General features: G+C 33.6%; 1 long non-coding RNA gene across 2 annotated transcripts; it reads left to right on the forward strand.

The window, feature by feature from the left end:
* The first annotated feature begins 945 nt into the window (after positions 1–945).
* Positions 946–9,708, forward strand: LOC148607621 (uncharacterized). Of its 2 annotated transcripts, XR_015915082.1 has the most exons (5): positions 946–5,079; positions 5,553–5,603; positions 7,913–7,989; positions 8,281–8,343; positions 9,149–9,708. It is a non-coding gene; the product is annotated as an uncharacterized LOC148607621 (long non-coding RNA). The 2 variants fall into 2 exon arrangements; XR_015915081.1 differs by having other exon boundaries at positions 947–5,603.
* Positions 9,709–15,403: the final 5,695 nt, after the last annotated feature.

The following is a 15,403-nucleotide window of genomic DNA, read 5'->3' on the forward strand; positions in this document are numbered from 1 at the left end:
GGATAATTGACATACGTACCTAACGTTCTTACTCAACGAAAGAATCTCAGAAGAGTCATTTTTTAAATTATGATTATCTCCCTTATTTCATTTTTTATGATACATTGTAACAGTAAAGATTTAAATTAAAAACACATTAAGTTTGATGTGAAGAATTAAACAATTTGTGGTTTGGCCTTGTAAAAGTGAATTATATGCGTATTTTAGTCCATGGAAAGTATGTTCTCTTGTGTAAATCTCTAGACCCGCCACCTGTTTGGATTATAATTCTTATTATAAGTATGGTCTATTGTTGGCCATGAAAATAATGGATTTACACTTTATTTCAAATGTTTGGTATCTTAGCTTATTTGACGAAATGTACAATTGACCGTATATGTCATAAACATCTGTATATACCTCTTAAAATCTATATATTGATTTAAGTTACGTGTAGCACAGGTTAAGACAATTCTTTGACATATATGTATTTGAAATTACTTTTTGCAAACTTAAATATCATACACATGTTTTCTACTTCTGAGAACGGGTAATTTACATTAAAAAATAAAATGATCGGTTAGCATTGAACTTAATGTTATATTACTCAGTCTCCAATTCAGACTCCCAGTGCAGGTCCGGGTGTTAAAAGAATAGGCCTGCAGCAGCGCTAAGCTTGTCGTAAAAGGCGACTAAATAGTGTTCAGAACCTTAGCCGGGGGCTAGGGCGCTCTGCCAACAGAGCAACTGGGATGTGTGCCCCAGTTGGTGGAATGGGGTACCCCTGGCGTGTTACATGCTGGGGTTGTCAGGCTATAAGATGGAAAACCTGACCGCAAACTACAGTGGTGCACCGTGTGGGGAAAGATGCCACGTTCCTCGCACGTTAAAGAACCCTACTGTGGTATTCTCCCGTAGTAGGAACCATAGGGCTCCGCCACAGGAGGCTAAATTGCCCGACCCTGACCACCTCTCCCTATTTCCAGTGGCAATCAAAATTAGTCGACCCCATTATCCTTGTGTCCCATCCCTTTTTCATTTCATCATCATTTCATGTTCATTTTATCATCAATTTCATGTTCATCGTCTGAATATAGCTGAATATTGCTGCTCGGACGTTAAACCCCAACAAACAACAAAAAAAAAACAATTCAGACACACGGACTCGTTACAATTGACTATATAGGTCATGAACATCTATATATACTTCTTTTTGTGGATATGCATAAGCCCAAAGCTGAGAGGTGTTATTGGTGCATTGTCGTCCGCAGATAGGTCTTCTCCATTATGAGAACACTGAACAACCTCACAGCAGTAGATGTTGCAACACACATTGTCAATAGGACCAAAATTAATAATTCAAGCGAAATGCATATCTTTACCATACCCTTAGCATAGGGGGTTCATGGGATCATTAAGTTTCCCCTCCCTTTAAAACAAATAAGCATTATTTAAGCCGAAGTTTTTTGTTTGATTACAGTCCTTGAACCGATCCGCGCAACGATTTGACGGATCGAAGACCGCTGACTGATTGATCGCTGACGAATCGATAACTGATCACCGCTGACCGATTTGACTGCAGTTTTGTAATGTAATATGGAGGATCATTTGTTTAAAATAACAGAAATGTGATAAAAGTATAAATTGATGTTTAAATCTATTTCATTATATAAATATGCGTAAAATTGACAAAGAAAACAACGAAAACCGTTAAAAAAATCTAGACTGCTCTGTGACTACGTGATGCGATCACCAGTTTCTTTGATCACTGTGACGAATCGATGACGGGCCGGAAACTGATCGGTGATCGATGACCGATCGCAATTTTTGTTGCACGGATCGGTTCAGGTACTGCATTGACTATTAAAGTTGATAGCAGTTCGCAGTGAGAGGCACCCTCTCTACAAACTCCTGCCTACAGTCCTGTTTACGTCCTTCGTCGTCTATAAATGTGTAAATCAATTTGATGCTGATCGTGAAGACGAATCCGCCCTAGGCCCAAGGTATGAAGAAAGTGATTACTGCATAGCGAAGTCAATTTGACATGCACGTTGACGTTTACATTACATACATATATAGTGAATACACACTACTTCCGCCAAAAACGTTTAGGACGTGTACAACGTTTTGTTACATACTCATAAATGACATCTTACTTGAGTCTCCTTTTCTCTCGTTTTCCCGACTTGTTACTTAATTTTTGCTTAGCCGATGTGTACACACGGTTGTGACGTAAATGTAGCTGTGCTCCTGTTATGGGTGAAGAAAAGTGTACATGTACATGTATACCTACTGATATTTTAATTTCAAATTTTAATCCCTAATATACATTCGCTCTTGTTCCTCATTTGCTTTTGTTTTACTTTACATGTATGATTTTAGTTACTTCATGTTCTTTGTTGTGTATGTCTGTTTTCGATGTCTGGTTGTTATCATTGAATTGCATTCTTTTGATTTTCACTACAACCTTGGTTCCCTTGATTACTCTTTCTCTAGTCATTTTCTTGAAGTTGTTTTTTTTAATATGTCGGTAATGATTGTAAACATATATGCATAATGTACCAATTTGAAGATGATTTATAGTTTTTTAAAATTGTTGACATATCATCTCTTATATGTGCTTTTTGGAATGTTTCACAATTCGGATTTTAGCATGTCCGATATTTTTGTAAGTATACCTTGCGAAACAGAAAAAAATTACCGAAATATTCTTATCCGTCACGTCATCATTTGCAGAAATTTATGAACTCAAAAGTAAAATGCATTTCCATTTTAAACTAGTATGTTTTGCTGCCAGAGTTATAAATGCACAGGAAGTTATTTTTTTAAGTAATGTTGATCTTGAATTTATTCGGAAGATACGATATGACGGGAAAAAAAATTACGTAATATCATATATCTACGTTATTAACCAGATATGGAGGTTCACCACCTAAAATATCACTGGTCTGCATAGGGTGGTAATGGTTATATCCTCTGATTTTACAGTTATATAGGTTTTAAATGTTTTTGTTATAGTTTGTTATATGGTGGCTGAAGTCATATTATCTCTATAGTATTTACCACAAGATACAAAATGCCACCCCCCTCAAACTAATGTATGCTATAATTTCGGCATTACCTATATGAATAAATACAAGGTTTTATTGCTTTTAAATATTCAGCATGGTTTGAAATGAATTCATTAGAAAAGACAGGCATCAACCAGGTGACAATCCTAAAGCATTTGATTTTAATAAACTCTCCCCACCTCCTCTGTTAAGGTATGTTTACAACTAACCAATTTCTTTAAGAATCGATCCCAACAATTACCACTGCAAATCATTCGTAAGGATTGTAGGAAAACAATTAGAAATGGAGGCACTATTGAAACCTAAATAGATGATGTGTCTTTGTAGCTACCCCTCCCTCTCTGAAAAAGCTGTTCCCCTCAACTTTGTACTATCTGGAGAAGTACTAGAGTTGAGATGGTTTAATTTTGACCAAACCATATTTTAGTTTTTATTATGACAGTCGTATACATGCATTCGTCAACTATGAAAATAAAACAAACATAAAATAAGTTCTGTATTTGAATTACATTGACAAGAATTTTTCAATACATTTCTCTATTTTTTCTTCTATTTTTTCTTCTTTCTATCCCTTCTTTGACTGCTCAATACGCTTCTCTTGTCAGCTCATTTGTAGACTTTCGTTTTGAAGGTGTTGTTTGGTCATCATCATCCGGAGAAACATCCCCTCCTAGTTCTTTTATATTCACTGGCATTGCTACCTGTCTTAATTCCCCTCTGGCTCATTTATTTCACGATTTAACACCTTGTTATCTCTACGACTTCCTCTTCTATTTTCCTGTGGTCGAATGACCTCTTTATAGTCTACCAAATGATTTAAACTTTTAATGGTATTTCTCTCATGCATAAAACAGTTATTTGCACAAAACATGATAAAGTTAATGTACACTGTGAAAAAGTATGTATAACATTTATTTTCGTTACTTATTGATGTTAGAAACGGAGTTCATATTATCATACTATTCGAGCATTCCGCTAATAATTATGCATTACTGTCACTTGTAATGGATTTGTACCAGTCGAGTATACGAATGAAACTAAAGTTTATTCGATTCGGTTTGTATTAATGATTGTATGGTCCCTCCAGAACAACGCTTCTCTAAATCTTTGATTCTGCTTACAATATCTTTCATTTCCTGATTAAGGATAACAGCTCCTTCTTTTGTAAGCTTATTTATTTGGTCCGCCATTCTGCGCTTCAGACATGGAAAGTCTCCTATCTTGTACATTTGTTGTGCAGGAACTGGTAAATTATCCACATTATTTTTCACCTCTTCTAGAATAAGCGGCCAGTTGCATCGATTCTTCTCGTATGCGTTACAAGAGCAATTTTGCAATGAATGAAACCTCTATGTGTGGTTTGGAAGCCATGATTAAGAATGATAACCACGTGGTCGGATTTGCAAGAAAATATAGGCACAAGGGCAAACCTTGGACTTCATTGGTTCAAAATCATCTAACAACATGATGGAAAAATAACAACTGTAAACCATACAAATGATAAATATACTTAACAAAAAAGTAAAGCAACATCAGTACATGTACGTGAAATTGTAATTTGTTGACTTTTTATAGAAAAGACGTGGCAAATAAAAGACATATTTCTAATATTTAATAAGACGGGCTTTAAAAAGGTATGGACATTTTATTTTGAAACATTTAAAAATTAACTACTGACTCAGGTATATGTATACCTTGTAGTTTCATTCTGCATGTTAGATGAATATGATCATAAAAGCCTATTTGTGGCCTAACTATATGAAATATTCAAGAAATGGTGATAATATTTTCAATCTCAACCGAAATAATTTGCTTTAAAAATCTCCTTGTACCAGGTTTGTATCCAGGAATCAAGGATAATGGGGTCGACACATTTTGATTGCCACTGGAAATAGGAAGAGGTTGGCAGGGTCGGGCAATATAGCCTTCTGAGACAGAGCCCTATGGTTCCTACTCCTGGAGAATACTACAGCAGAGTTCTTTAAGTCCGAGGAACGCCATCTGTGTTTGTAAAATAGTAGAAAGAATGGTAAATGCTCGTCTTGTGTGATCCTTGGAGAAGCACAACCTACTGACCAATTTTCATTGTGGGTTTTGCCAAGGCAGAAGCACTTTTGGCCATTTAGTTTCTTTTGAAACGTTCAACAGAGATGCATTTGCCAAAAAAAATGAGCACGTTGTTTGTATTTTTTGGGTATTGAAAAAAACATCTGTTACATTATGGGAAATATTGCATTTTATATATTTAGTATGGGGTTGAAGAAGGACGTCCTGTTTCTGATCTATTTTTGACTGATCGTGATTTAAATGTAATGTAAAATTTGAAGAAAAGGTACAGGAGATAGGAGTTAAATTTGTATAGATTTGGGAGTAGATTGTATATTGTAATGATGGCATTGCATCCAGGCTTCGACGGTATTCGTATTATTAACTGAAAATATATTGTTACAAATGATACATGCGAGGCTAGAATATATTATTACTTCTGTGTCATCTTTATAGCTGATGGAACACCCAGAAAGAAACAGTCTAAGGAACATCAACAAAACCACGGTTAATATTTCTATAGCAGAGAAGTCCTTGTCAGTCATGCATGTACAGCTTTGAAAACCATAACATATTACATGAATGAGATGAAAATATTTATAAAAAAAATACTTGATATATATAAGCTTAAAACTATATTCAGAAATGCGAAATCTATCTATCTTGCAGCATGTCTATGTTTTAACTTACAGTGTATTGTTTATATTTTTCCAGGCTTCGTGTATCATCATTGAACTGAAGGCTACTATCACAATCAAAGTTGCAACACTTTTCATTAATAAATTACAAGTCGAACCATGAACAAGGACAACAAACAAGAGATAGCTTTTTACGCTTTCTTCTTAAATGTTCAAAAATCATAACCAGCCTATTTTTGGGCGAATGGTACTTTGTGGAACAATTTTCATAACGATTCATCTACTCAAACTTTTATTCACAAATCTGAAGAAGACAACAATCTTCCTTTTGTGAAGCATAATACTAGCATTATATGGGATTCATTCACTTTAATTCAAGTCATAGTCTGGACATAAGGAATATGCTTGTTTTTGGGATTAAGTTGGTGTCTTATTAAAATTTGTCCCGTCTTAACCGCAAATTCCAATTCCAGCCTTCTATCGGTGCTAGGGCACCTTCTATTACATTCTAAAAAAGATCCATTATCTAAAAGTCAAAGCATTTTCTTGACAGCAGGAAAATGCATGTTTATGAATATAGTGTGAACAGTATCATGCACATGTTTTTATTCTAATAGATTATGTAGTTCTATGAATACCTATTTTTGTCCGCCTTTTTGGTCCCTAGTTCTGAAACTACAAAATTTAATACCAATTATCCTTATCAGATTTAGAACCTTGTTATTACATTTTAGAGAAAATGAAACAATAACAATTAAACTACTACACGAAAATCTAGTGTCTACCGATGATAGCAGCACCATCCCGTTATATGATATATTATCATCATATTTCTCAGTCAAATAAATAAGGTATTAATGATTTCAATGAAATTAAAAAATAAAACAGAATGTAGCTTGTAACATTTTTATTTTAAAATTCATTTTGTTTATTTCGTGCTTTTTAAAGTGTTTTGTTTTTGATAAATCACATTTAAATATCACCGGATAACTTTTAACATTGCTTAACTCGAAGTTACTGAATTTCCCCATAGGTATTCAAAATAAAATAAATCTGCACTATAATGCTAAAATGTAACCATTTGTAAATTTTAATACCATAGTATCTCAGTTCTGTATAAGAACAGAACAATAGGTTTTCGATTTCCAAAAACAAAAATATAACAGTGATGAATTACTTACAGTCATTATTATGTACACAATGTAGAGTGAGGGAATCCACATATGTAATTACAGGCAAAATTTATACTATAACCCTTTTTTAAATTATCTTTATTTATTTGTTATTTGTATTACAAATGCTCTACAAGGGTGTGTGTGTGGGGGGGGGGAGCTAGCATAGCAAAGGTTTTTTTTTCTCTTATAGTTGTAGATATTTAAGATTTCCATAAAAATAATGTATTTTTTTAATGTCAGTTGAGATCTTATTCTCTTTCATTTCCTTTAAATCAAGACCCAAAGAATTTCATTGTTTTTAAATATTTAAAACTTCAATATGACTCCATATTGGGTGCATGGTTTGTGTAAATAAATGACACTGATAGGCCCCAATATTATTTTCACGCAAAATATTTGATTTATTTGTTAAAAAAAATATACAAATTCGTTTCTATGTACAATTACAATTTTAATACGCTCAGCCTTTCTAGAAAAAAAACTGTTGATCTCTTCGCACTTAACACGATAATTTACAAAAGTGCTGCAAACAATTTATACGAAACTATCATAAGTTATTTATGATAATTGATATGAACTGTTTGTCGATTTCTATAAATACAGTCTTACAAAACCCAAAATTGTGCAAGAAATTGATGAAAAGTCTTATCAGTATCCTTTGTTCTGTAAGCTGTATGACCAGTTAAGCTGTTATAGGTTCTAATTTAAATATATTTTAACTTTTTTAAATTTGTATTTCAATAACCTTTCAAAAATGATAAACATGGAAATAAATTTTAAATGGAGTAGACACATTTAGTTTATTTTGTATGTGCTAAACCAAAGTATATAGGACTTTTACAGGATGAATCAAATTTGGATTTTGTTACCCGTTACAGAAGATATCTCCCCTTACTTGGCGCTTTGCAAAATGGTCCCCTATTCATTTGCAAAGATATCATGATCATACTTGTTTAACATGTAGACATCATAATGTTCGTTCATTTTACGTACATTATTATAGATACAAATGATAAAACATCAAAAACCCTGTTGAACCAACAGTTGAACTAGAGTTACCACAGATAAATAGATTACCAGGTATATTTGTCAGACTATTAATTTATAGGAAGCTCGACTTTTAAATACAAACTTATCCAAAGTAGTAAAATAGTTTATTGACGCTTACTTTCATTATTCAAATACTTATGTAATTGTTTTATTTCTTTGTAATGATAGTTGACTTAATATGTTAATAGAGACCGTATCTGAACAGTTGGAATTATCGCGTGTACATTCATTATAAACATTTATAACAGTGATCATTTATGTTAAGCAACAGTCGTTAGCGATGATTTTGCATACAATTGTATAGTTTACTTTTTATTTCAGACAATAAAAGGAAGATGAAAACAAAAAGAGCTGTTGATAAATCTCCTTATTGTGTGTTGGAAGGTAATTAATCTTTAATTAATACTTCTAAAATGTCTTTTCAAATATTGTTTCCAAATTATTTTTATACGTTTAACTTTAACACAATTCAAAAAATCCTTTTGAAATACACAAATTAAACAAAAAAAAAAGAACTGCAAATGCAAACGCAAAAACAAAAATCAAACAAAAACATAAAATGATTGACAACCAATTTTATCATACACATCTTGTGTACATGTGTGTTTTCAAGTAAAATATGTGTTATATATTCCTCTCTTGATACCTAAGAATATCTTTTATCTCTGCAGAAGTTAGTGTCAATGCTATCAAAGAGGATAATTACGTTTAAATTGCTGTGTTAAATACTATAAAGAGGGGCTTGTGCAAGGTCTGTTAAATGGCTTTGAATGCAGATGTTTTACTACCACACACCAATTAATAACCGTCATTTTCAACAGTAGCATACTACTTCATGAATTGTTTTGATTTTATCAGCATCTGCGTCTTAGATCTTTTCACACCAATGCCATACCAATAAAAGCTATAAACATCCTTGTCGAGAAATAAGAAAAAAAAGCTTTTAATGATGTTTGAATGTTTAATCCACATGAGCTTTATTTTGATTATAAGAATTTGTGGTTTAGGATTATTGAGTTATGTGATATTATGAATAAATTATGATTTAAATTTCTTTTATAATTTATAAGCATTTTTGTCTCTTGAAATAATAAGTATTATCCTAGTTACAGCAGTGATTAACATATCAAAGTATTTTCACAATGAACAACCCTATAATAAAATCAATGACAATACATTTTAATTGCAGATATATCTTCCATATTAACTGAGGAAAATTGGGAGAAGGAATGCTATTACGCAATTGCATTCCATGATCAATGATATCCAGGCAAAGTTTTAGAAATATCCGAAGATAAGTGTTTTGCCTGGATGAAATTTTTCATCCATATGGGAACAACCAATACCAATGGCAAATTAGGGACGACAAAGCCATCACGCAGTGCTAGCAAAAATTACTGTAAAAAAGCAGGTCGAGCTTTATATGTATTAAAAAGACTGTAGTTGATAAATTGTATGATGGTCTGACTCTATCACTACAGTAGAGGCATCATACTATGGTATTTTTTTCCTCTAAGAAATTAGGTCATTGAACAATATGACGGCTATCAGTGGTCAGATTTTAAACAACCAAATTTATTTTTATATGGGGTAAGTTATTGACCTTTACTGTTTATTGGTCAAAGTTTTAGTCTATTTGTTTTGTGTTTGTGTTTATTGCATAGTTATGTTATTGAATTACAATATCTTGACGCTATGAAAATGTCATGATTATGTCATTCCCTGTTTTGATAAGAATATTAACTTTGATTGTTGACAAATTTATTTGTACAGGTGTTCATCTTTCTCACGTCCATTATAACTCTACATTTTTCAAAGCAGCACTTCATATTTGATATTGTTTACGTCTAATAAGAACACACACATCAAAATAAAGACGAGGCTTATCAGTATCTCGTAGAAGAACTATCCACTAAAATGACAAAACAATTATAATTTGACTGGATACATTCTCACTTATTACCATTGATACCTCTCATTCAGCTTTAATAAATACACAAGTTCTTAATATAAAATTAGTGTAATATTTGATATTGAAAAGATGTACAAAGACAGGGCATTAAACCGTGAAAACAAATTGGTTTGGATTCGTAGCTGACCCACTTGCTTTCCTATTAAATACATTTTGCTGGGTTTCTGTATTTTCATAAATTACGACAGCGTAGACATTTGAAGCGTGGCTATGCTTAATAACTTTTTAACATCCCGACACCACAAAGATTTCTGATGAAATTATCCATACAAAAAAGAAAACAAACATATGCATTCATTTTATACACGTAAAGATTCGGTTTCGATTATTGCATCGAATAAATATATCCCGTTTTATATGCATACGTTTCACTGGTAGAAAAAAGATTTTTAATACATAGTTTTAACACTCTGATTTGACTAAAGGTATAAGTAATTAAATGATTTTGTTACTTCTTTTAAAGCATACAAATAAAAAAAATATCAAAACTTTCCTGTTGAAATATTTTTTTGTTATTTCCGATGGAAAGTTATACAATTAAATATGTTGTATTATTTTTATAGTTTTGCCTTCAATCAGAAAATTTCTCACAAAGATACAAAAGAGTAATCAAGAGAACCAAGGTTATAGCGGTAATCAAAAGAATGCAATCCAGGCACAAAGACCAGACATGGAAAACAGACATACACAACAAAGAACGTAAAGTAACTAAAATCATACATACAGAGTAACATAAGCAAATTAGCAACTCGGACTCCACTAAAAACTGGGAGTATGGACCAGGTGCACCGGTAGGGTAAGCGTCCGTCCTCTGCTTTTCTAGAAACACCCGCCGAGTTGCTCATAAAAAGTCAAGTCCGGGGTAGACAAACTATGACCCTTTGAATAAATCAGTTTTCATGGTGCTGATGAATACACCATAAAGATCCAAGTTAAACCCACCTTACCTTTTGATATGCCTGTATCGAGTCACGACCATTGTGATGGTTTTCAACTTACCGGTTTTTGCCGTTTTATATACGGACTTTCCTTTTAGATTATTCTTTATGACTACTGTCAAGATTGTATCGTTATGAAATTTGATTACTGTTCATGTAAATATACCGTGAATGAAATGCTGTTTTTACCCACTATGCAATGAAAATAATTTTACAATTTAAATAAAGAAAGCATACATTTTTGTTTTTTTAAATGTGTTTTTTTTATTTAACTTACAAGAATCAACTGGTACAACAACCCCTTTTTTCTAACCATATTTAGTTAAGTAATATTCCCCGATCATTTTTCACTATCATAACAACAGAGTGACAAGATCCAAAATAATAATAGCACAATTTTTTGTGTACAGGGGAGCACAATTTTGCTGTGAACTATTTTTCATCGGTACTGAACAGTGTTTATCTAGCCGTTATCCAAGAGGTAAAACAGGTCATTCACTAAAGCAAAGAATGTGGGGGAAATTCTTTGCACAAGATCTTTTGCTGATGTTCATGAAAAAAACTAGAATTACATACAAGGAATCTGAATCAAAACACCTTGCTGTATCTATTTACCCTTCAAATCTGATTTTTTAACTGTCAATAATTTTTTAACCGGTGCACATACTTACACTCTATTTGGCACTAATTAAATGAAAACAAGGATATCCGCATCATTTCCTTAAACATGTCTCTGAAAATAATGTGCTCATTATATGCTTACATACAGGTACAGGGCAAGTTTCATTCAAATTGAAAAATAGCTTATATAATGTCATTCGCGTTGTTTCCATAGTAGTAGTCCGAGTATTGTTACTATTCAATAAATTAAAAGTAGAACTTTATTTTTACTTTTTATTGTTTTATTTCCATTTTGTTTTATATACTCTCAAGAACATGATAAACACCTTCCCAAATGCACTCTTGACCATGAAAACGCATTCAATTATTCTGTAGCCCCGTGCAGGTCCGGGTGTTAAAAGAATAGGCCTGAAGCAGCGCTAAGCTTGTCGTATAAGGCGACTAAATAGTGCTCAGAAACCTAGCCGGAGGCTAGGCGCTCTGCCTACAGGGCAACTGAGATGTGTGCCCCAGGTGGTGGAATGGGGTACCCTTGGCGTGTTGCATGCTGGGGTTGTCAGGCTATAATACGGAAAACCTGACCGCAAACCATAGTGGTGCACCGTGTTGGGAAAGATGCCACGTTCCTCGCACGTTAAAGAACCCTGCTGTGGTATTCGATAGGAGTAGGAACCATAGGGCTCCGCCACAGGAGGCTAAATTGCCCGACCTTACCCATCCCCCTTTTCCAGTGGCAATCAAAATTTGTCGACCCTATTATCCTTGTGACCCATCCTCTTTTTTCATTTCATGTTCATTTTATTATCCATTTCATGTTCATTGTCTGAATATAGCTAAAATATTGCTGCTCGGATGTTAAACCCCAACAAACAAACAAACAAACAATTATTCTGTACATCTGTATGCATTTTATCATACTGAGAAGCCAAATTCATACTTAGCACTCCCTAAGATGCCCATTTATGCAAGTTCAACACATATCAAACTTCTGTCACATCTTTCCATCATTTTGCTGACAACACCTCTGTGTAAGTTTCATGGAATGTAAAAAAACTACATGTAGTAAATACATGTATGCGTACATCTTGCCTTAATGTACATTCGTATCATACAAGTTAACAGTTGGTCAGTGTATATAGTCAAAATCTATAACATCTTTGTAAACGCAAACACATGAAGTTAATATTTTTTTTAAATAATTACACTAAAGTAAGTAAAACATCAGTACAAAATATTTACATAAACACAATATTCCATAATAAAAAACATAAAACATAATTTGGCAATCTGGGGGCTACTCGTAGGAAACAAACTTCTTTTAGAAATCAGCATCTGGGTGGAGCCCAGAAGATACATGAAAGATGTAAAAAATGAAAATACATGTGGGCTAAAAAATGAAAGAACACAAAAGTACATAGTATCTGGGGGGATCCCGGCAGATACTATATAAATTTTATCTAATCTTAGTACCTGGGGGAGCCCAGCAGGCACACCTACATCCTAAATCTTAGTGTCGTGTCGTGTCTGGGGAGCCCGGCAGGCACGCCTACATCCTGAATCTTAGTGTCTGGGGGAGCCGGCAGACACGCCTACAACCTTATCTTAGTACATGGGGAGCCCGGCAGGCACACCTACTGACGTTTGGAAGGTGTGAACTAGATATCTTGGGGGGAGCCCAGCAGATGCCACAACTGATATCTAACCATTGAAAAAAAAACTTTAATGAAGTAAAAAATAACATGGAAGAGCCCAGCAGATTATAAACATAAAAGCATTTGTCCAATCTGAATTAAGGATTATAATTCCAGAAAAATGGAATTGAAAACGCCAAAATGAGTATAACGACTGCCCCCCAAGAAGATTGCTCCACTGTTAATATGAATTGTACATTTAAATGTGGGTGCTGTAAACCACTATAGTCAACAATAAACATCGGATGGAAATATTCATTGGATTCGTGCATGTATACTTGTATCTACTGAAGTCCTAATGTACCTAGTTTAACAGTTTGATGACCATCGACCTAAAGTTGGAATCAAATGATTTTCGATTCCTGCAGCTGTTGTAGTAGTAGCTGCCGCTATACTGTATTTGAAATTATCAATATCTAATGAAGATAATGCATGTCTAAGAAAACAATAAACTTGTTTCTACTCAATGGTGCTCCTTTACAGTCTATAGAAAGAGCTGATGAACTAACTACACTTGTTTCTTCCTACGTTCAATGAAATGTTTCATACATGGTACAGGATTGATACTTTTAGATTCAAAATATGAATATTTACACCCTTTTTGAAAGGATCAGTCTTCGACATTTTAGTCCTATCTTTAAAGCTAGAGTTAATAAAGAAATCTTCGTCTATAGTAGGCGGGTCTCCTTGGTGGTTAGCCATACCATACAAGGTGACAAATTGGCAGAAATGTTCAAAACCAGTCTTATAAGCTGTTACGGTATTTGGACTAATAGAAGTGTTCAATAACCGTTCCTTCATACATGTATCATTAAATCTTTCTGCTGAATACAAGGTGTTTGAAATTGATCTGACCATGGTGCTAGCTTTCGAAACCTTGGAGTCTTTGTTTATAATCCCTACTGTAGACATGTTTTCACAATGAAACACAGTTCTATGCCTAGCCCAAGTACATTGTACTACCCCACAAGGCTATAGCCATAGCCATAGCAATGGGATATAACTCAAATAATGCCATAGAAGTATCTTTGTTGTGCAAAATCTAGAAAGGAAACCTCCCTTGAAACCACATGGTACCATAAATACCCCCAAAAGTGCAGTCTGTAGCATCAGTGAATAAATGCAAATCAGATGCTAGAGTAAGATTATAATTTAGAAAGAAACGCCATTCCATCCAGATAGGAATTTAGCCAAATTTGTATATCCACTCTACATTCTTTTGTAAGGTAAACGTGGTGATGCAGTTTTTTTAGTTGTGAAAAGCTTAATTAGATATGAAATAAATGAACGTCCAGGATAAATTACTCTGCATGCAAAATTGAGATGACCAAAAAAACTGAGTAATTGCCTCTTTGTACACGATTTTAATGTCAGAAATTTCTCTATGATTTCACAAATTCTTTCGATTTTCCTTGGGTAACCGAGCTTCCATATATTCCGTATCTAATATTACACCTAAATATTCCAAACAATGAGTCGATCTAACAGTCTTATGGGGTGCAATTGGAATGTTCAACTACCTGAATAACAAAGTTAATATTGACATAGTTCTATCAGCTTCGTAATTTGGTGGGTTAATTGTAAGGAAGTCATCTAACAAATGTAAAATGTTATTCACATTGAATACATTCTCAGCTATCTAGCATATTGCAAGAGATATTTGGTCAAATATTATCGGGCTTGACCGACTACCAAAGACTAATCTAGAATAAAAGTAATATATATCCACCCAATGAATATCGTGAAATGGCCATAAATGTTCTGCTATTGGCACTAATTTGAATGCATCAGAAATGAAATATCGGTTTTGCGTAGCAACTACCTTTCCCACATTTTTTTAGGGTTATCTTTATTTTATTTATTTATTTATTTATTTATTTTGAAATATTTCCCTTCGACGTTGCCTATTGGAGTAATGCGGTATAAGTCGTAAGGTATATTAATAAATAGACCACAGATGAAACCTCGTCTAATTCAGACTGAATATATTTTGAAATGATATCCGGTTGACTTCTGGCTGATAACACCAGTATCAAAGCCATATTTCAGACCTATCACTAAGTTTTACACAAATTCCCTATCTCGATGTTTGCATAATAGTTTTTTTGAAAATTGTCAATATTTAAAGCAGTAGACACTGGACTTTTTGTGCCTAAGGTTTGAATGGCAGTTGGGGCTATCAAGTTTTTTGAATGGAGACATTGTGATTTCCCGTGTTCTGC

This window comes from Perna viridis, chromosome 9 (genome assembly GCF_037379345.1).
Source record: "Perna viridis isolate PV_CMFRI_1.1 ecotype Kerala chromosome 9, ASM3737934v1, whole genome shotgun sequence".
Lineage (NCBI taxonomy): Eukaryota > Metazoa > Mollusca > Bivalvia > Mytilida > Mytilidae > Perna > Perna viridis.